The sequence below is a fragment of the Pan troglodytes genome, chromosome 2 (assembly GCF_028858775.2).
Source record: "Pan troglodytes isolate AG18354 chromosome 2, NHGRI_mPanTro3-v2.0_pri, whole genome shotgun sequence".
Taxonomy (NCBI): Eukaryota; Metazoa; Chordata; class Mammalia; order Primates; family Hominidae; genus Pan; species Pan troglodytes.
The window spans coordinates 89,123,528-89,147,640 of record NC_086015.1 but is presented as its reverse complement, the minus strand read 5'-3'; the positions used below and the strand labels follow the sequence as shown (position 1 = coordinate 89,147,640).

At 35.0% G+C, this 24,113-nt stretch overlaps 1 long non-coding RNA gene across 1 annotated transcript in view; it reads left to right on the top strand.

Moving 5' to 3' along the window:
* LOC107970490 (uncharacterized) overlaps positions 1-24,113 on the top strand; it is a 60,263-nt gene that overhangs the window by 2,258 nt on the left and 33,892 nt on the right. The window contains exon 3 of the long non-coding RNA XR_001713082.2: positions 3,999-4,133. This is a non-coding gene — a long non-coding RNA (uncharacterized LOC107970490). The remainder of the gene's footprint in view (positions 1-3,998; positions 4,134-24,113) is intronic.

Genomic DNA, 24,113 nt, shown 5'->3' with positions numbered 1-24,113 from the left:
CTTAAACTTTAGCCTGCCTCTCCCAGATGAGATTATACCAAAACCAACCTAATTATTACTAAATTATTTGGTCGATTTGGAATTGAAAGGATGAGGAAGAAAACACAACTAAAAGGAATTGTACACCCAACATTATACACTAAGTCAATTCCAGTTTGGGATAAAGAAAAATCTAAAAAATGAAAGTATACAACTTTTAGAAGTCATTTCATGGGGATATATTTATAATTTAAAGACAGCAAAAAAAAAAAATAACATTGACACAAAACAAACAAAAAAGAAAACCTCTACTATATGAGTATATAAATTAAAAGTTATTGTTTATCAAGGACCATATAAAACAAAAACAAGAATCTCAAATTGTGAGAAATTATTTTCAGTGCATAAAAATGACAAGTGAATATTATTCAGCATGTATAACAAAAGCTTCACAACTACTAAAGGAAAGAAAAAATTATAAAACACAAAGACTCAAACTGCAGTTAACAGAAGGGGAAATTTGAATTTTTATCAAAAAACTAAAAATTACACTCAAATGTAATAGCAATATGAAAATACAAATTAAAATCATAATGTGGCACCATTTTACATGTAACCACATTGTTATAAAAATTCATAGCCTTCAAATATCAAATAGTGGTGATGTGAAATGACAGATCTTTCATGTATTGCTCACAGGCGGGACTGCAAATAAGTACAAACACTTTGGAAAATTACTGATATTACCTTTAAAAGTTAATAACATATAAGCACAAGGACTAAAAATTCTAATCTTCAATCTTTATCTGGAAGAACCTCATGTATATGTATTCCAAGATATACGTATTTTCACAGAAGTATGTATCAGCCCATTCTTACACTGTTATAAAAAGAAATATCTCAGTATGGGTAATTTATAAAGAAAAGAGGTTTCATTGGCTCACAGTTCCACACGCTGTACAGAAAGCATGATGCTGGCATCTGCTCAGCTTTTTGGGGGATCTCAGGAAACACAATCATGGTGGAAGGTGAAGAAACGAGAGGCAAACACGTTTTATATGGCTGGGGCAGGAACAAGGAGCGGGGAAGGTGCTACACATTTTAAAACAACCAGATCTCATGAGAACTCATTCACTATCATGAGAACAGCACAAAGGGGGAAATCCTCTCCCATTATCCAATCATCTCCCACCAGGTCCCACCTCCAACCCTGGGGATTCCAATTTGACATAAGATTTGGGCAGAGGCACAAATCCAAACCATATCAGAGTACTTTTTGCAATAGAAAAAATATCCAAGAAAAATCTTAAATGTCCATCAGCAGTAGAATAAACAAATAAATTGTGTTACAACCATACAATATAATACTCTATAGCAATATAGATGAAGACCTCAGCTAATTGTAATAACATTGAGGAGAGAACCTAAAGTTTAAGAACCTTAAGTGGAGCTAAAAAAGCAAATTTCAGGTAAATATATACAATTTATTTTGTTTTAATAAATATTAAAGCATGGGAAATAAATGATTAGTTGTTTAAAAACTTAAAATGAATAATAACATTTTTCTAAAGCAAATAAAAAATACATCCAAAATTTAAAATAGATGTTACCCATGAAGGGGAAAGTGAAGACATAAGAGGTGGAGGATGAGAAGAAAGATGTTAAAAGCCATGAGACCGATCTTTCTCGTAAACCAAGTAGTTTACATGTAGAAGTTTATTAGTATTCTTTGTACTTTGTACCTCATTTTTTAATGAATATGGCTTAAATAATACAAATTCACTTTAAAAATGACTGTTTTCATGTGGCTAAAAAAAGAATATAAAAATGCCCTAAATGAAAAAGAAAATCTTTATATTTCAAGATTTAATATATTTTAATGTAAAACATTATATAATATAATTAAATTTATATATTTAATTTATACAGATTGTCAGTTCTACTACATTGATTGCCAAAATGCTACATATCTATGAGAATGTATATATTTATTTGAAAGTTAATTTATGCAAGTTCTGATAATGCATTTTTTATTACATCTGTGTGCAAAAAGGAACTGCTACCCTCTTTAGATTTTAGCTTAAGAAATAAACATTTTAAATAATGCCTAGCTTGAATCTGATTAACATGGTTTTCAAAGACGTTCTGCCTCATTCCATGTCAACATTTCTAATACAGAAATTCTCATAATTTGTATACAATTTAATATAATGCCCACTCTCAGAATTCTGAAATATCCAAGGCCAGAGCAATAATTTAAATTACTACTGCTATAGCAACTGATTCGCTTTCTGACTGAACCCCAGAGCTGGGTGAAATCCCACTTGTAGACTTCATTTTCTCTAGTATTTCTCTACAAATGAATTAGTCTCAGTTTGAAATTTCTGTCTTTCTCTCTGGTTATAACTCCATGAGGATAGGCTATTTGTTGTTCTATTCACCCAGGGTCTAGCACAGTGTCTGATAGGTAGTAGATATTTGAGAACTGTTTATTAAATGCAGAAATAGATCATTGATCACAAGTTAGTGTACAGAAAAAGGCAAAGATAAAGGACAACATTTCAAAAGTCACATAAAGCACTAATTATTTCTACTATTTAATGCTTAGGTGCCCACATGCTTTCAATAAGACTCATTTATTTTGATTAAATTGAATTTTATTTTTTATTTGATAGTATATTTACATGAGTCAAATCTCAGTAAAAAAATATATATTTAGAAAACTTGATTGTGCCCATTTCCTTCTCTACCAAATTTCTCCCCTTCTATTCCCTAAAATGATTTCTTTCCTAATGCATAAGAGAGTCTTCCAGTGTTTCATGAAACCAATATGAAAATATACTTATTACCTCCCTTTAGATACATAAAATTAGATATTCTATTTATACTCTTCCACTCCTTGCTTTCATCTCTTAAAAATATACCCTGGACATGGTGTGCACCTATAGTTCCAACTGCTGGGGGACTGGGGCAGGAGGATAGCTTGAGCCCAGGAGTTCAAGGCTATAGTGTGCCTGTGAATGGTCACTATACCTCAGCCTGGACAATATGCTCTGGAGATTGCTCCATATTGGCACAGTGAAAGCTACCTTAATCATTTTTATAAATACATATCATTCCATTGTGTGAATTTACGGTATCTAATTGAATTCATCCCCTTGTGTTTTTTCCAGTGTTATACTCTAAACAATGCTCTGGTGATGTGCAACCTTGTCCACACATCATTTTTGATGTGTGCAGGCATGTCTAGATGATAAGCCCCCAGAGGTGGAATTGCTGGGCCAAAGGGTATATGTATTAGTAATTTGAATGATACCACTCCACAGCAATTTTACTATTTTGTGTTTCCACAGTGTGCTATTAATCCAGGTCTTCCAAGAAACAAATGCCAAGATGGTATTAAACATGAAATGATTTTAATTGTTTACATGCCTGAAAGTAAATAAAGAGGGTGCCAGCTAAGGCTGAAAAAGTCTTCAGTGATATAAATTTTACCACACTTAAAGAGAGAGAGGAAAAGTTTAAGTGGAAGCTCCTACTCAGCCATGCTGTCTAAGGAAGATTTGGCAAAACCATCAGAATATCCTTAAGCCAAAGTCAGCCAACGGAAATCCCACCTTTCTCCAAAGAATGGATCTGCTTTACTATCTTGCTTGGTCTTATTGGTAGGAAGCAGCCAGGGGAACTCAAAGAGCAGCAGCAATATAATGCGGCTGGGTTCTTCCTAGTTGGAAGTTTGCTCTGTGTGTAAGACAAAGGCAAATATAAAATCAAAGGCCTAATTCTTCCTGTTGAAAATGGGAGAAGAGGTTTCCCTCCTCTACTTTTTCTTTTACAACATTATCTTCTTAGATTGCTTTTAATTATAAATATTTTCCAATTTATTTGAAATGTATACAAATATTTTCAAAGACTATATTGACTTTTTTTCAGCTTTGTGACCTAGTAATATCTTTCTTAAGTGCATGAAACATCTCAGAAATGCAAACATCAAGGAAGATACTAATCCTTTCTTCCAGTTTCTGTGTGAGGGTTGGAGGCTGACTTTGGTGGTGATCTTGCTCCAAATGATAGAACTACATCCTGTCATGAAGAGAAGTTTGTCTTCTCGATAAAGCCAAGTAGCTAACAGAGATGGTCACCCCAATTACCAGGTAAAGTTAGTATGAATAATGTGTGACAAATGGTGTTGTCAAGTCCTCTTACTTGAAGACTAGTTATTGTTTATCTGGAAAACATGTCTGTAATTGGTTGTATCTTCTTGGATCTTTAAGAGGGTGAAATTTGTTTCTGTCTTTGCAATCACTTAGTGGACTGCCTGTGATGCACATCACATTCTGTTTTAATGCATTCTCAATAGCAAAAGCGTTTTCTTTGTCTACTACCTTTGTGGAATAGATTTCTGGGTTGAGAGATTTTACTTTCAATTATATTTCCTCAATAGATACAACAGGCGGGTATTGGTGTCAATTTACCTACAGAATCATGAAAGCGCCTTGTCAAACTTTTCACTTAACTTTTCTAAGTGCTCAGTTTTCCTTCCATTAGATGGGCATAATTATACTTGAATGCTGACCTACAACATTTTGTGCTGTGGAGAGGCTTTGAAAATCAAACAGCTTTGAAAATACAAAGCACCGCGTGGATGTAAGTTTATTAAATTTTGTTTTCATCAACATTCAATTGAGGGTATCACTTCAGAAACATTATAAGATTTATTATTATCAATGCTTAGAATAGCATGAAATATACTGGAGAGATTTATATATGATAAGTTTAGCACACTATGTTTACAACATACCCAAAAAAAGCACACTTGTTAGCACTTCAATTTAACATGAATGGAATTTGCATGAATAGATCGGGGGAAGCATTGAGTCCCTAGTAGCAGAGAAATACCAGGAAAAATATTAGTGATTCTGAGCAGCAAAAGGGCTTTGCCTGAATTAATAAATAAGCTATCTGGTGATGGTAATTATAGCATTGCTCTCTACCTTTGTATGACACAAATATATCTGGGAAGAGCAAATAGACATGAGTTGGGGAAACAGACTATTAATATAAAGTATCATGTAACAGATCTTAGTTGAAGCATTGCATTCACTTTAAATAGGGCAAGTAGAAAATTATGAATTTTATAACTCTAAAACCTTTTACTTCGCCCATTTGCCAAGTCCCAGTTTTCACATAAAACATTTTTCTTCTTGTTGAATTTACTTTCTTCACTTTGCTACGCTTAAACCAGCTTTAATGAAAACTATTTCCTATGATGTGACATAGGAGCTCTAGCAGAAGCTTGTTCACTTGTATGTAATACGAGCATTGCGCCGAGCAAACACCATTTAGATCCTACCATTATTATAAGGCTCATTTAGATACTACCACTATTAGGCTCAGCAATCAAACAAACATTTACCTAGAGTAGAGGCACTAAAATGCATATTCACAATGGAAAATTCTCCATTCGAATTAACGCACACCTTAAAGACCAAACCTGGCACTGCATTCTATATATCTAGACTGAGATATGTGCCATTATCTTTATGCCTTTCCTGTTGTGTGTTTCCCTAGGGGCACATTTACCTGTTCTGCATTCTATCTTGGTTACTTTTTTTGACCTTTTCTTGCTTTCATTTTGCTTCTTTTGACTTACAAATCCCTTTCAATCTATAGTAAATGCAATGGATAAATAGCACAATTTTAACTTCTCACCCCTTTATTTTAAATACACCCTTTCTGCAAACTGTGGTAGTATTTATAGCAACACATCAATATTCTACTTTTCTAGGAGATAACAGTCAATACTTTTGAAATTTTTAATCTTTTCCCATTCTACACAAAGGAAAATTACTTTGTTTTCCATTGAGTAGGAAAAATTCAAATGATAAGCATGTATATACAAACTTCTAAGACACTAAAATCTCATTTACTGTTAAAAATGGGGGTGTGGTGTTAATCATTTGTATTAACCGAGACTATTGAAACATTTTAACTATTATATGTGTAAAGGTTTCTTTGATTTCTAAAGAAATGCATTTCTAAAAGTTTTATGCTGTAAGGATGCTGGATGCGTAGTTTGACCAATTATGGCTCTTGATGTTGACTGAAGTGGTCACTTGATTCCTATTAGCATAAGTATCTGTCTGTAAAGACACTTTGTAAAGGAAAGCCTTAATTTGAAAACAACAACACAATAATGACGAATATCTGTCTAATATAGAAATCTGCACATCAGAAAAAAAAAGCTATATATGCATCTGTCGATTTAGGAGGATCTTATAAAATGAACCACTTAATTCCAATTGTATTCCAATTCCTTCTTCCCAAAGAGAATGTTGAAAACATGACACTTACTGGTAAGTGACAGGTCTCCTCTCTGTCTTGGTTTAGATTCCATGCTTTTCATACAAGAGCTGAAGCATTCCTCATCTGGAGAAACAGGATCCCTTGTGATGAGGCTTTTTTGTATCACAGATCATATTTCACATTTCTTGTTTGTCAAATCTTTTTCACAGTTTATGATGCTCAAACTTTATATTTTTAAAAATATTACGAGCACTTCTTACTTGACTTTTTTTTCAGTTGGAAAGACATTTTAATCTTTCCTTTTTTTTTTTTTTTTGAGACTCTGTCTCACTCTGTCACCCAGGCTGGAATGAAGTGGTGCAGTCTCGGCTCACTGCAGCCTCTACATCCTGGGTTCAAGTGATTCTCCCGCCTCAGCCTCCCGAGTAGCTGGGACTACAGGCGTGCGCCACCAGGCTGAGCTAATTTTTGTATTTTTAGTAGAGACGGGGTTTCACCATGTTGGCCAGGATGGTCTCGATCTCTTGACCTTGTGATCCGCCTCTCTCAGGATCCCAAAGTGCTGAGATTATAGGCGTGAGCCACTGTGCACTGCCAGAAAGACATATTTACATACTGCTTCCTCTCTCGTCATGGTGAGCAAACCGCAGGCTGGAAGTCAGAGTTTGACGTTGCTCCTCCTGAGGAGGGGAGAGCTGGAGTTCAGGAAGCCTCTTTATATCTAATGCTGCTTTCTGATTCTGTGCCTTGGTATTAGGAACTTGATTCAGCCCAATATATATTATTTAATAGCAATTCTATTTGGTCTCCATATGACAATGACTTTGCTTTATATCTCAACTAGTTCAGTGTTTGGGTTTAATTATTGTCAGAGGCAATATCATGAGTACACCCTAAAGGTACTGGCTCAATACATTTGCTGCATTCCCATTTAATACAACATGCTCGAAAAGTGCTTATTGCCAGTTACTTAATACAAGTAATTTACACTCTAATATTTTACAGTCCAAAATTTGTTTAACTCCTCTTAATTTCATTTATGGGGGACCCATTCTGTTTAGATTACTGTGTAAATAATTTGATAATAAGTCAACATATTTTTAGTTTTGGTTTTGTTTTTTTTTTTAAGACAGGGTCTCACTCTGTCGCTCAGGCTGGAGTGGCACGATCTTGGCTCACTGCAGTCTCTGCCTCCCCCTCTTGGGTGCAAGCAATTCGGCCTCCAAGTAGCTGAGATTACAGGTGCGTGCCACCACACTCTGCTAATTTCTGCATTTTTAGTAGAGATGGGGTTTCACCATGTTGGCCAGACTGGTCTCCAACTGCTGGCCTCAAGTGATCCGCTTGCCTCAGCCGCCCAAAGTTCTGGATTACAGGCGTGAGCCATTGCGCCTGGCCTAGTAAACATTTTTTTTTAATAAAAATGTTATTTTATCATTTACATAAGATCAAAAACATGTCTATTGGATTCCACCGCCCAGATCCTTACACTCTACATTCTATTTTGCCTCAAAGTTGACTCTCTTCACTTGCTTTTAAGCTCTGGATGAGTTTGATTCCAACTAGTTCAAAAGAAAAATGGAGCATCCCAAAAGAACATAAAACTAATAAAAATCAACTTGTTTATGAATCTAAAATGATAAAAAGCAATACATTTAAAATAAAGGTTACTTTTAAAACATGATTTCATGTCTCAATTTTTCCAACTACTTGGAGATTCTTCTAGTATTAACATACCATTATTATTAGGCTTGACTGCCTACTGTGAACCACTGTGAAGCCCACAGAAGAATCTCACTACAGGCAAATGCAAATGCTGAGATTTTAATGGCTGTTAAGTAAATTTGAACTTAAAAATAAACAACAGGCTTAACAGAGGCTTAATTATTGTCAGATGCAGTATTAAAAAAAAAAAACAAAACAACAGAATTTATCTATCTACCTGTCATGAAAATATATTTCTTCTGGGAGGAAAATCTTATTTGTATTTTAAAATATGAGACCTGCCTGGCAAGCAGGTACTTCTCTGTTTAATTATTGATTACTTTCCTTTAGATATAAGATCCGTCTTGTAGATGGGATAAAATTAGACCATCAAACTACAAAAATGTAACATTCAGATATACTCCTCTTTGTCATACACATTCATGTGTCCAGCTTCTTCTGACACTTAATTTAAAATATTGGTTGATTTAGAACCTGATTTTTGTCTTTATTCTATTTGCTTTGGTTTTTTACTTATTCCTAATCTTGTTAGCTTGCTTTTTTAGAACTGAAGCTGCTGGATTTTTATTGATTATAATTTCATATTGATGTGTCTTGAGTACATGTACAAATACATAAACACATGAAAGAGCATAAATATCTTGTTTCACATTACTGTTTGATCGGTCTCTCTATCTATTTATCTATCTATCCATCCGTCTAGCTATGTATATTGTTATGTGTATAAGTGTCTATGTATCTGTCATCTATGTATCTAGACATGTAGATATGTATATAGGTTTCTATGTATGTGTGTATAAATGCATCTGTATATCTATGTCTGTGTCTACTATCTGGCTTGCTAGCTGTGCATGCATGTATGTACCTATCTATGTCTGTATCTATCTACCTATCATCTTTCTAAATTATAATTGGCAAGAAAGACATTGAATTGGCAGAAAATCTTAGAAATTATTTCTCTCAATTTCATCAGTTTACAAATGAGGAAAATGAGGCACAAAGATATTAATAATACAGATGGTTTGTGATGTAATTACAGCCAAATGGAAGGTTTCCCAATTCTGAGGATATGAAATCCTTACATTTTTATCTTCTGCATAATGACCTCTGATGTCCAAATCAGAAGTTGCTTACCATACTGGTGAGCATTATTTCCACGTAGCGCTAGGCAAAGCCAGAAGTTAGAGAAGATCTCTCACTGCCATAGTGTGCTAGGTATCTTTATTAGACCTTTCATCCATACTTTCCTTACCATTTCCTTTTAAGAAAATCCTCTTTTAAACATTTATTATAAAATACATACACAAAAGTGAACACATTATAATCATTCAGCTTGGTGAATATTTGCAAAGTGAATATACCTGCATAGTCACCACTCAAATCAAGATATGGAAGATTATCACCACTTTTAATTTTATATAACTTAACATATGCTATGTTATATAAATGAATGTCATATAAATTAAAAAATACTTTTTTTCATGTTTGACTTTTTTCACTAAGCATTGTGAGTTTAGCCATATTATTGGATGTTTGTTTTAATTTCATCATATATATATGCCACAGTTTACTCACTGATCCTACTGTTGGTGGATATTTGGGTTGTTTCTGCTTTTGACTTTCGTAAATAGTATTGTTATCAGTATCCTGTACAAACCATTTCTACACAAAATAATACATTTCTCTATATATTGTTTGTTCTTAGGTTGTACCAGTTTGGGTAGAATATAACAAAGTCATATATCAATTGGCACTCTGAAAAGTAATATATGACAGTTTAGACTGCTTGATTTCTTCACCAGTATCTGGTCATATCAGTTTTTTATTTTTCCTTCACTGTTTTTGGGTTTTTTTTAAGCCATTCTAATGGTGTATGTTAAAATATTATATTCTTTAAAATTTTTATTTCCCTGAAGACTATGTTGAATGCCCTTTCATTTTATATGCATATATATATGTATGTATATGTGTGTATATATACTTAACACTATCGAGATCTATTCTATGTTACTGTCTATCCAGATGTAGGTCCCTCCAGAATGCTCTATATAGCATGAATTTATATAATATAACATGTGTTAAGTTATGTAATGTAACAGTGTTTTGAGTGATGATTATGCAGTGGTGGGCTCTATGTTGTACTGACTATACCAACAGACTCTCTTGTCTTCTGGGTTCCATCATTGAGGACCATTGGCAGGGAATAAAAGGAAGGAAAGGAGATAGTTAAATCAACATTTCTTCTCTCTACTCCTATGGTTGGCTCATGATGTCCTGAACTTCCACTGATCTTTGGCATTACTACAAATGCCACTACTTCTGCTGCAGTAGTCTGACCTACCTCATCTTCTGCAAGCAGATTTGCCTCACGGCCCTCTGTCTCTAGTTTCCGGGTCGCTGTTATCTCTCTCCCTCCAAATACCTAGAGTTGTTATGGGAGCCATTCTAGCCCCTGAGATTTCACTGTGTTTTGTGGGTTTCCTATTCCTCACTACAACTATGTGTGTGGTTCTTTTACTAAGCTCTTTCAATGTATTTAAATTTGAATGTACTATCTCTTTCCTGGTGGAAAGCTACATAATATGCATGGTTATATCTGAATTGTACTGAACATGTGTGGGAAAACGGTATATGAAAGAGATGGAAATTTTAAAATTGAGTGAAGGGTATTTAGTAGTAAATACAGTGTTTTAAAGCAGAATCCTCACCAGGACTTTAAGTGGTGAATGTAGTTTGCCAAGGTATCTTGCAATGTTTTAGCAAATGGAAAGATATTCTATTACACTGACATCTAAGGTTAAATCTTTAAAGATATTCTGGTTGCTTTTAAGATTTCATCTTTGTTTTGTAGCAACAACAAAATTGTAATTCATACATATTGTATGATCTCAAAGGAGTGCACACCAGATTTGCCTAATAATCTTACCAGAGTGCCTTAAAGTTCTATTTATTATGTACTCATTTGTAGTAAAGTAGGAAATCTGACATTCTGAAATATTATCTTCTGAAAGAGGTGTACCACTGTCTTTTTATGTACTTTTAAGGTTTCTATCAGATACTATTAAATACATTGAAATCTGAGTGAAGTAAAATTCTTCCTTTTCAGTGAATAATAGCTTCCACCATAAATATCAAAATGGTATACAAAAACCAAACCATTCATATAGAGGAGAAGATTTAGAGATTAAAGTTTACAAATTTCCAGGAACAGTGACAGAAATGGTTTTAATTTCAGTCTTAAATGTCTTTAAGCCAGGAGATTAATCACTTTTAAGCATTTGTTTAAAATGGGGCCCATAGTTATGAAAAAAGCACTGCCTAACAACAGTGCCAACTTGGAGCCAACTCAAGATGAACTGTAATAAAGTACTCCCATGATATAGTTAAACAGATCTAATACACAAGATAACAACTGGAGACAAATTCATGAGCTCATGAGCTCTTCACCATTCAGGTTAATTCCCCTACCCATTGCAATTTGGTGTCTACCTTAAATATTCCTTCAAAAAATGCTCAAAAAGTCCACAGTGGTTTTTTTTAACTGTGACGTCTTCTCCAAATTTCTGGCAGCAATTTTTGGGGAAATCATTTCACTCATGAAACTCAATAGTACAATTATCTAGTCCCTTAATTCTGCTTTCTCCTATCTGGCCACTCTTTTTTCCTTCTTTCCTGATATACCTTTCACTAACTACCTCTTAAATATTTGTGTAATGCAGGGTTCAGTTTTTGGAACTTTTCTCTGCTCATTCTATATGATTTTAGAGGGCTAAGTTAATCCCTTCATAAGAGTGATCTTTTATTCCAGTGAATTTAAAAAATCTGTATTTATAATAACCCCCAATCATATAACCTGTGTTGTAATATAACATGTATTGTAAAATGGTTACAAGGTATATTTTACATAGACTTTAGTTTCAATACATCCAGGCCAAAGTCCTTATTTTCCTCTCCAAAATTGCTCTTTCCTCTTTAGCTTTCCTTTCAGTTAATGAAATCACCATTCAGTGAGTCACCCAAGCTAGGAAACCTCATTATGATCCTCAACTTACTCATTTATCTCCTCTCTCACATTCAATCAGTCAGCACATCGTGTTAATTCCGTCTCCTGAATAGCTCTGGAATCTGTCTTCTACCTTTCATTCCCACAGCTACCTTTCTTGTTTATAGGCTCATCATCCCTTTTTCAGCTTCTAACTATGGCATCCTAACTAACTTCCCCAACTCCTATGGTTGGCTCATGATGTCCTGAACTTCCACTGATCGTTGGCATTACTACAAATGTATAATTCTGAAACATAAATAAATCATATCCAACTCTTACTTTAAAAGCTTCAATTACAGAATTAAATACATACTTATATGGGATCTGCCTTAGGATAAGCCAGAATTCCAAATGGTAATATGCTCTTTGAAAAGAAAATATAAGAGAAAGTTTCCTTTCACAGAAAAACATAGAAAATGCATAAAGAGAAGCATCCTTATTAATTTTTAATGCAGTGTTGAATTTTATGGCTTTTAGAATTATACACTGGTTATATTTAACCCTCAAGGATACAATACAAATTAATTATAGTTATTGTTCACTAATGATTTTCTCTTTAAATAAAATTATTCGATGGTCTCTCTCTCTTCCTCTCTCTCTCTCCCTCTCACACACACACATGCACACACACCTTTATAATTTATACATTATGTAAATGTATACACATGTGTATATACTGCTTAAGCAACAATCTCAGAGAAACAATATTTATGAATTCATAAAAATTTATGAATTCATTAAAAATGAGTCTAAACTATCTAATTAGAAAGACTTTTTTAGAAAGAACTCTTGGGGTGCATGGAAAAAATGAAAATTGTTTCTAATCAGCACTTTTCCTCTTAATGAATAGGGCCAATGAGTTGGTATTAAAATGTGCATTTATAAATAGGATTCTGCAAGCATGTGACATTACACACCTGCCCGATAGCTTTAAATTGCAAATGCAGTTTTTTCTTATCTTTTTCTATTTTGTATTTATTTATAGTAATTTATCAGATTATTTTTCTACGTGATAAAATTTCTATTACTTTCTGTTATTTAACATTCCCTGTGCTCTGCTTAATAGCAGTGTGCTGGCTAGCTTTGGGTATTAATAAATTATATCAAATAAAATGAACATGGTAACTGGCAACCTTATGAATTATTATTCCACTATATGTCTAGAAAATGCTTTGATTTAAAGAACCTGTTATTGCTAGAAAAGTTGCCTTTGCTCCTCTTTTTCTTTGTAAAATGTTTTAGTAATTTTAGGTTTCTGAATTATGCTTCTAGAGAGGCTGAAAACTCAAGAAATGTGGACTAAGTGTGTGGGCAAGTGTGTCACTGCTGACTAAAACTATGAACAGGTTTGTTTACCATGATTCTCTTCTATTAGGCAGTGAATGTGTGGCAAATTGAAAATGGCATGATTGATAGTTATGAAATAAAATAACGAATAGTTTTTTTGGTGTCCTCTTATTCTTTGATTCTATCAATAAAAAGAAGACTATTTCAAAGTTCTAAAGAATAGTTTTGTAGTATTTCATACATAAGAATGCAACATTCTTAGGAGTATCAGTTGGCTCTCAGAGTGACAGTAACTAGAACATTAAAATATTATTTGATACATTTTTGGCTTTGAAACTGACATTCAAAGTATAAAGGTGTCACTACAATGACTAAAATGCAATCTAAAATCAATGCTTTAAATTATCATAATCAATGAACAACGTTACTTAGATATGTGTTTAAACTAATGAATGGAAATGGGTAGATACTTTTATTTTGACATAGTTATAGATAATGCTTAGATACCTAAAACAGTTTTTCTGACTTTTTCAAAAACGCAAAATGAAATAACATACAGCCAAAATCACAATTCAGGTAACCAGTGTCTCATTTCTGCATTTGTTCTATCAGAGCCTGAATCTGGCCAAATCTAGTGATGTTTATCAACTTAAGAGCTTCAGTGATGGAGGAGACAAAAAATTATTCATAACATTACAGTGAAGAATAAATCTTAGAACATGTTTTTACTTGCAGCCAAAGGGAAATACACTGCTCCAGTTGGCATAGTTTATAGCCCCAATACTTAATTATTATCTATGACTGAGCTTAATTGAAAGTCTAAGATAACCAGAATGTTTGCTTAACATTCCAAAATCAAGGAATATTATAGATTCATGGATAATAAATGGTCCTGCAATAATGGGATTCCAATCTCACATAATACACAAAAAACAATTTCAGGTGGAATTTATGTTCACCAAAAGACACTTACAAAATGTGAACACTTGTCAACAATCCAAAAGAAGAGCTTACAATGCATAAAATTAACATAGCATGTATCCAAAATAGCTAAAGAATAATTCTTATGATCAATAGTTCATTATTGATCAATTCTTTGACTCTATCAATAAAAGGAAGACTCTTTTGAAGTTTTAAAGAATACTTTTGTAGTATTCCACACATCACATTGCAACAGTCTTATGAGTATCAGTTGGCTCTCAGAGTGACAGAAACTGGAACAGAAGGATATTATTTGATAATTTTTTGGCTTGGAAGCTGACAGCCAAAGTATACAGATCTTCTAACTATAATGACTAAAATACAATCTAAAATAAATGCTTCACATTATCATAATAAATGAAATGACAAATAAAACAATTTCATAAATTTCACTGAAAAAGCAACACAACTAGTCCACAAAATTCATAAAAAGATGTTAAATTAATGAATAGTCAAGGAAATGAAAATTAAAACCACAATGATATGCAATTTTGTACTCAGCAGATGGGCAAAGTCAACTAATATCATCTTTGACATGGCTATTGGCTGGTGGGAATGGTAACTATTATAGCTACCTTGTAAATCAGTTTAGTGTGACCTAGTAGAGATGAACATGTATGCATATATTCTATAATTAGCAATCTTACTCCTAGTTAATCCCCCAGAAAAACTCTTGCACATGTATATTAAGATATATTTACAAAACTGTATCAGTTTTGTAAAAAACTGTTTTGTACAAAACTCTCCTTAGGACCTACAAATGGTATGATAATTTACAGGATATTTGTACAATCACTTAGCATAGCAGTGAAAACAAAGACCTGGAGCCATACACATCAAAATAGATAAATTTAAAATCTAAATTTTGAGCTAAAAGAAGCCCCTCACAAAAAAATTCAAAAAATATTGTATGTCTTGGCCTAAATAATGGCTACTCAGGTATTTTTAAAGAAATTTTTGCTTATGTTCCTATGCCCACTTTTTATGTATGTTATATTTTAGATTTTAAGAAATCCAATGTCTAGAAAGGTAATACTGTTTATGAAGGAGAAGAAAGCATAAGAAGGGAAAACATTTGGGAGATTTTCTCATGGAGTTTATTTTTAACTTCCCTTCAGCACCCTAGAATTTTGCTTTCTTTTCATGTCTAACTTGCAAAGCCCTCTATTACCTTAGCTCTCTTTCATATAGCTGTGAAGGTTTTACTAAATTAGTTAAGAAAAGCAAAAATGCTAGTTCTTTATCTTCTCCTTGGAAAATTGAGCTTATAAGGTATCAGTGTTATTAATATTTAGTAATAGTGTGTGAACTATTGATAGGAAAGCATTGCCAGCAAGATTGACCACACTGACATTGGTGGAGGACCCAGTGATGACAGAAATAAGCTAAACCTTGAAAATAAGTAACTCTAACTGAAGAAGCAATGCTGTTGATGGTGACTGTTGGTAAGGCTGACAACAAAAATTAGATGTATAGTGAGAAAAGGAGAAAAATAGCAGATAGTCTAGAGTAGATACTACATAAAACTTTTTAGGATTATTTCTTAAGGCCCAAGTGAAACAGTTCTTGGGGACTCCCAGTATGATAAGAAATTTGAAATTGTTTTGTTAAAAACAAACTGGATGGAGTAGCATCAGGTTTGGGAGGAGCTGCTGCTAATGATAATATATATATTTTTTAAATGTATGTATTTTCTTACTACTTATAGATTGCTTACATCCAAGTCACTATAGTTTTAGAAATATGTTAACATTTTAGAAAGATAAATCTCCTAATGTATACATATGTAACAAACCGGCACGTTGTGCACATGTACCCTAGAACTTAAAGTATATTAATAAAGAAAAAAGAAAGATAAATGTATTTCCCAGAGTAAACATGTTATAATGGTTTGGCTCCATATAGCCAAATAATACTGTTCAAAAGTTTTGGCATTGGCTTGATTCTATATACATAATTATAATATTGTTACCAGAAATAATGCATTTTGGGTATTAACTGAATTTATGAATGAATATTTGAAATATACCATATTTACAAATTGGGAGATGACCAAACATGAACATGGAAATTTACAGAGGGTATAATTTGTTGATAAACATTAAATAGAAAACTGGTGAAGCAGTCATGCATTGTAGCAGGCCACAAGGAAAAAGCAACGTGCTGGTTGAATGGAACTTTTATAGTCAGTTTGGGCTGCTACAATAAAGTATCATAGACTTGGTAACTTATAAACAACAGATTTATTCCTTACATTTCTGGAGACTGGAAGTCCGAGATTATGGTTTCAGCATGGTCAAGACTCCGGTGAGGGTCCTTCTCTAGGCTGCAACTGCTAACTTCTTGTTATATCCTCGTATGGGAGAAAGAAAGTGAGGCAACTCTCTGGTTCTTTTATAAGTTCACTAATCCCATTCATAAGGGCTCTGATAGGGTTTGGCTCTGTGTGCCCAAGCAACTGTCATGTCAAATTATAATCCCCACATGCTGAAGGTGGGGTCTGGTGGGAGGTGATTGGATCACAGGGGTGGTCTCTAATGATTTAGTGCCACCTCCCTACTGCTGTCTTGTGATAGAGTTCTCGCGAGATCTGATGGTTAAAAAGTGTGGCACCTTCCCCCTTGCTCTTTCTCTCTCCTGATATCTTTTAAGATATGCCTTACTTCCCCTTTGCTTTCCACCATGATTGTAAATTTCCTGAGGCCTCTCAGTCATGATTCCTGTCAAGCCTGCAGAACTGTGGTCAATTAAACGTCTTTTCTTCATAAATTACCCTGTCTCAGGTAGTTCTTTATAGCAGTGTGAGAATGGACTACTACAGAAAATTGGTACTAGAAGAGTGGGGCACTGTTATACAGATACCTGAAAATGTGGAAGCAACTTTGGAACTGGGTAACAGGGCAGTGGCTGGGACAGTTTGGAGGGCTCAGAAGAAGACAGGAGGATGAGGGAAAGTTTGGAACTTCCTAGGGACTTGTTGAGTAGTTTTGACCAAAATGCTAATAGTGATATGAACAATGAAGTTCAAGCTGAGATGGTCTCAGATGGAGAAGAGGAACTTATTGTGGCCAGGGGCAAATCTTGCTATTCTTTAGCAAAAAGACTGGCAGCATTGTGCCTCTGCTCTAGAGATCTGTGGAACTTTGAACTTGAGAGACATGACTTAGGGTATCTGGTGGGAGAAATTTCTAAGCAGCAAAGTGTTCAAGATGGAGTCTGGCTGCTTCTAACAGCACACAGTCACATGTGTTCAAAAAGAAATGATCTGAAATTGAAACATATGTTTAAAAGGCAAGCAGAGCCTAAACATTTGGAAAATTTGCACTCTGACCATGTGGTAGAAAAGAAAAACCTATTTTGTGGGAAGAAATTCAAGCCAGCTGGAGAAATTTGCATAAGTAATGTGAAGCCAAATGTTAATAGCCAAGAAAATGGAGAAAATGTCTCCAGGGCACTTCAGAGATCTTTGAAGCAGCCCCTCCTATCACAGGCCCAGAGTCCTAGGAGGAAATAATGGTTTTGTGGGCCAGGCCCAGGGCCCTGCTTCTCTGTGCAGCCCCAGAACATGATACCTTGTGTCCCAGCCCCTCCAGCTCCAGCTGTGGCTAAAAGGCACCAAAGTATAACATAGGACATTGCCTCAGAGGATGCAAGCCTCAATCCTTGCCAGATTTCATGTAGTGTTGGGCCTGTGGGCACGCGGAAGGCAAGAGTTTGGGAACCTCTTTCAAGATTTCAGAAGATCTATGGAAATGGATGAATGTCCAGGCAGAAGTCTGCCATAGGGGCGGAGCCCTCATGGAGTACCTCTACTAGGACAATGCTGAGGGAAAATGTGGGGTTGGAGTCCCCACAGAGTCCCCACTAAGGCACAGCCTAGTGGAGCTGTGAGAAGAGGGCCACAATCCTTCAGACACCAGAATGGTAGCTCCAGTGACAGCTTGCACCATCTTACTGGAAAAGCCATAGGCACTCAATGCCAGCCCATGAAAACAGCTGTGGGGGCTGTACCCTGCAGAGTCACAGATGCGGGGCTGTCCAAATCCTTGGAAGCCCACTCCTTGGATCAGTGTGGACTGGATGTGAGGCATGGAGTCAAAGGAACTTATTTTGGAGCCCTAAAATTTAATGACTGCCTTGCTGGGTTTTGGAATTGTAGCCCAGGAACCTGCAGCCCCTGTGTTTTGGCCAATCCCTCCCATATTAAATGGGAGCATTTACCCGGTGTTTATCCCCCCATTGTATCTTGGAAGTAACTAACTCGTTTTTGATTTTACAATCTCATAGGCAGAAAGGACTTGCCTTGTCTCAGATGGGACTTTGGACTTGGATTTTTGGGTTAATGCTGGAATAAGTTAAGGCTTTAGGGAACTGTTGGGAAGGCATGATTCTGTTTTGAAATGTGAGAAGGACATGAGATTTTGGAGGGGCCAGGGGCAGAATAATACGGTTTGGCTTTCTGTTCCCATCCAAATCTTATGCCAAGTTGTAATCCCCATGTGTTGAAGGTGGGGCCTGGGGGCAGGTGATTGGATCATGGTGGTGGTTTCTAATGGTTTAGTACCATCTCCCTAGTGCTGTCTCAAAGTAGACTTCTCACAAGATCTGATGGTTTAAAAATGTGGCACTTGGCCCCTTGCTCTCTCTCTCTTTTGCTGCAACGTAAGATGTACCTTGCTTCCCCTTTGCCTTCTGCCATGATTGTAAGTTTCCTGAAACCTCCAAGCCATGCTTCCTGTTAAGCCTGTAGAACTGTGAGTTATTTAAACCTCCTTTCTTCATATATTACCAAGTCTTAGGTCATTCTTTATAACAGTATTCAAATGAACTAACACAGGCTCCAACCTCATGACCTAATTTCCTCCCAATGGTTGGGGATCAGGATATCAACATATAAATTTGGAGGGGGAGGATAGACAGACCAATATTCAGTCCTCAACAGCACACCTTCTGAGGAATGGAAGTGATTGCCTCCCACTAAAAAGGGGAAAAATGAGATATTTACCTAAAAAGCGAGAAGAAGATATGCTGAATGACGTAAACTCTCCACCCCCAGATGAGATGAGGAAGTGTTCACTGACCCAAGTCCTGGATTCAGAGAAAGAGAATCAAAACCAAGAAACTAAGGCAGTATAGAACCCACGAATGTCAAAACAACAATAAAAAAATCAGTAGTGATTCTGAGAGATATTAATTGTGACGAAAGCTTTTGTTGTTTATTTTTCTTTTGTTCTTGTTTATTTGTTATTGTTTTAAAGAAGTCTAAAAAAATTTCTCATATAACCCACTACAGTTAACTTCACATTTTATAGACTCTCATAAGATTAGGTACTTGACAAAATGACAGCATTTAGCTTTGCCAGTTTCATAAATGCAAGTCACTGAAATAATGTTTCTTCTGTTAATTAAGTTTATTAATACAATTTCATGGTAAGAATACCTGTTCTGAATTTCAGATTTCTATCACTACCAGAGAGATAGAAGGTTTTTGAAGGAGAAAGTAAAAAGATATGCCAATTTGGCAATGTTTCATGAAACTAAATGCCTGTGTAAATGCAGGAAAATAATATACTAACACAGGAATGATCTATGTAGACACATTAAAATTCAAGAAACATACTAGCACAATTACATAGGACTGATTAATAAGCATCACACAAATATAGAGAAATAGAAGTGAAATTAAAATAGTATTTACTGTGGCTCTTATTCATAATATTACAATATTAAAACATTCATATTTAAAAGTTAATATGGTTATGTTATCCAAATATTTTTAGTTTCCTAAACAACAACAAAAGAAGCTACTTATTTTAGACTTCTTTCATATAAATGATATTGATTATGAAGCAATTTTATCTCATAATTAATTATTTACTTTGTAAAACAAGTATGTCTGTATCATATAGATTTTAATGTAGATCAGAATTCAGATTCATATTATTTGTGGTTAGTTTTTTAATATAACTGTGAATGTACATGTGTTAACAAAATTCTTTCTACACATGTTTATTCCACAAGTGTATACTTAAAATCAGACATGATTTTGTATGTTCATGATACAGTAGTGAATGAAATAAATTCCCTCCCTTGTATATTTTATACTCTACTTTATAAAGTTTTTTTAACTCGTATTTTCTTAAATTTGTAGTCTTCTATGGTGTTTAAAAATTACAAGTTACCTATCACCATCTATAATAAAGAAAAGTACAGAAATGTTATTTTTCATTGTTAGCATTAACGTAAAGAATAGCAATCAAAATTTGCTCTTGCATAGTCACTTTCATTCATGATTCTCAAAGAATAACATTTTATAGCACCCAAGAGAGACAGGGAGGTATTATTATTTCAATTTTAAAAATGATAAAAATGTGTCATGAAAGCTGAATTCAGAGTTTCCTCCATATCTCAATAGAGCTCTTAAGAAACCCCATAGCTATGGCAAGGTTTCAGTTTATGTATTGTTGTGTACCTCTGTGGCTATGGCACTGTTTTCATTACTCAAGGTAGACATTCTTTGGTAAATGAAATAGAGCAAATCTTTATGAGGACTGAGTTTTCGAACAGTGTTATACAGTTGATGGAACCTTCCCAGCAAATTGTATAGTAAAGGCAGACTGACTCATGCTCATTTCTTATGTCATTTCCACATAGAAATGTAAAGCCACATAGACATTTGGTTCAGAGAAAACAGATCATTTTGCCCAAGACCTTCTTATTTCATAACTTGGAAAACCCAAATAAAAATTTAAATATAATTTCCTCAACACAACAAAAAATGATAAACAACAACCAACAAAAGAACAAGCAAGCAAAAACAACTAAACATTTTTTACAATAAACAAATACTTGCTCTATCCTAAAGAATACATTAATGCTCAATTAACTCATAGTATAAAAAGGTAACCAATTATATTAGTGAGCAGACAGAGATTTAAAAACAAACAAGCAACAAACAAACATGCCAGGTGATTCAATAAAGAGACTATTGTAACAACTATCATAATAATGTTAGAATAGCTGAAACCAACCATGTAGGAAGGAGAGGCAAGCAGAAGTCATTGAAAGAAGCCTCTAAACCAAGCTGTGGAGTGGGTGTTGGGAGGAGGCTGTATAAAAGCCTGAGGTGTCAGGTTGAAGCCATGGAAAAGACACAGCCGGTGCTCTTTGATAACAATTCAAATAGGACACAAATATCTTCATACTCTGTCCTCTTTCTGAGAGGTCAAAAACAAACGCTTCTCCTCCAGATCTCCTTGACACAAACCTTATAACTGGGTTTCTCCAAGTTCCTCACAAATTAACCAAACGATTAGCCAATGCACATGAATAAGTACTATGAAATATTTTTCCTTTCATGCCAAATGAACAACTAGATGTGTTTTTCAAATTTCACCTCACTGGGAGTGTTTTCTTTTAGGGACACATTGACTGGATTATTGAAATAGGTTTTTAACTATGAACTGGTTTTCTCCAGATTGCACCTCATATGTCATTTTTCCTCCTTGAGTTTGCTTTGTATCCTTTCACTGTATATGTGTTTCCTGTCTCTACCTCTTATTCTTATTTTCCACATGACAGCCAGCGTCATCATTTTAGAACATAAAGTATATCATGACAGTCCTGTGCTCACAACTCCAGAGAAGTTCCCACTCACTCACTGGCTCAAAAAAACAAAAACAAAAACAAAAACAAAGCCCGAATCCTGACATGGTCAAAAGATCACTTGTAATCTAACCTTTCACTATCACTGAACAGTCTCGTAGCACAGGCATACCTTGGAGATATTGCAGGTTTGGTCCTAGACCACCACAACAAAGTAAGTATCATAATAAAGTGAGTCACACAATTTTTTTTGTTTGCTTGTACATATAAAAGTTATGTTTATACTATACTATTCTCTATTATAGCAGTCCCCAACATTTTGTTACCAGAAACTAGTTTTGTGGAAAACAATTTTTCCATGGATGGTGCAAGGAGGATGGTTTTGGAATGAAACTGTTCCACATCAGATCATCAGGCACTAGATTCTCATAAGGAGCACACAACCTAGATTCCTCGTACGCATAGTTCAGAGTAGGGTTTGCTCTCTTTTGACAGTCTAATGTCGTGGATGATCTGACAGGAGGCAGAGCTCAGGTGATAATGCTTGCTGGCCTGTGGCTCACCTCCTGCTGTTGAGGCCCAGCTCCTAATAGGCCACAGACTGGTATCCATCTGCTGCCCAAGGGTTGGGGACCCCTGCTCTGTTAAGTGTGTAATAACATTATGTCTAAAAAAGAATGTACGTACCTTAATTAAAAATACTTTGTTGCTAAAAACGCTAACAATCTTCTATACCTTCAGTATGTTATCATCTTGTTGCTAGTAAAGTGTCTTGCCTCCAAGTGGATGGCTGCTGACTGGTTGCTGAAGATTTGGGTGGTTATGGCAATTTCTGAAAATAAGAACGATGATGAAGTTTGCCACACCAATTGACTCTTCCTTTCACAAAAGACTTCTCTTTAAAACTTGATGCTGTTTGGCAGCATTTTACCCACTATAAAACTACTTTCAAAATTGAAGTCAATCCTTTAAAGCCTTGCTGCTGCTTGATACACTAAGTTTATGTAATATTCTAAGTCCCTTGTTGTCCTTTCAACAATGTTCACAGTATCTGTACCAGGAGTAGATTCTATCTCAAGAAACCACTTTTTTGGTCCCTCATAAGAAACAACTCCTTATCCATTCAAATTTTATCATGAGATTATAGCAGTCGTATCTTCAGATTCCACTTCTAAATCTAGTCCTTATGCTATTTCTACCACATCTGTAGTGACCTCCCCCATTTAAGTCTTGAACCCTTCAAAGTCACCCATGAGGGTTGAAATGAGCTTCCCACTAACTCCTATTGATGTTGACATTTGGATCTCCTCCCCCATGAAACACAAAAGTTCTTAATGGCATCTAGAATGATGAGTCCTTTCCAGAAGGTTTTCAATTTACTTTGCCCATATCTATCAAGAGAATCACTATCTATGGCAGACATAGCCTTACAACATATATTTCTTAAATAATAGACTTAAAAGTAGAGATTTCTCCCAGATCCATGGGCTGCAGAATGGACGTTGTGTGAGCAGGCATAAAAAGGACATTAATCTCCTTCTGCATCTCCCTCAGAGTTCTTAAGTGACTAGGTCATTGTCAATGAGCAGTAATATTTCAAAAGAAATATTTCTTTCTGAGCAATAATTCTCAAGGGCGGGCTTAAAATATTTAGTAAGCCATGCAGTAAGCAGATGTGCTATCTTCCAGGCTTTGTTGTTGTATTTATAGAGCACAGGCAGAGTACATTTGGCATAATTTTTAAGGACATTAGTATTTTTGAAATGCCAAATGACCATTTGCTTTAACTTAAAGTCAACAGCTTCATTAGCTGCTAATAAGAGAGACACCTTTTCCTTTGAAGCTTTGAAGCCAGATGTTGATTTCTCCTCTCTAGCTATGAAAGTTGTAGATGGCATCTTCTTCAAATAGAAGGCTGTTTCATTTACATTGAAAATTTGTTGTTTAGTGTAGCAACCTTCATTAATAATCTTAGCTACATCTGGTAGATAACTTGTGATGGCTTCAACATCAGCAATTGCTGCCTCATCTTGCACTTTTGTGTTACAGAAACAACTTTTTTTTTTTCCTTAAAACTCATGAAGGATCCTCTGCTAGCTTCAAATTTTCCTTCTGCAGCTTCTTCACCTCTCTCAGCCTGCGTAGAATTAAAGAGAGTTAAGGCCCTCCTTGGATAAGTCTTTGG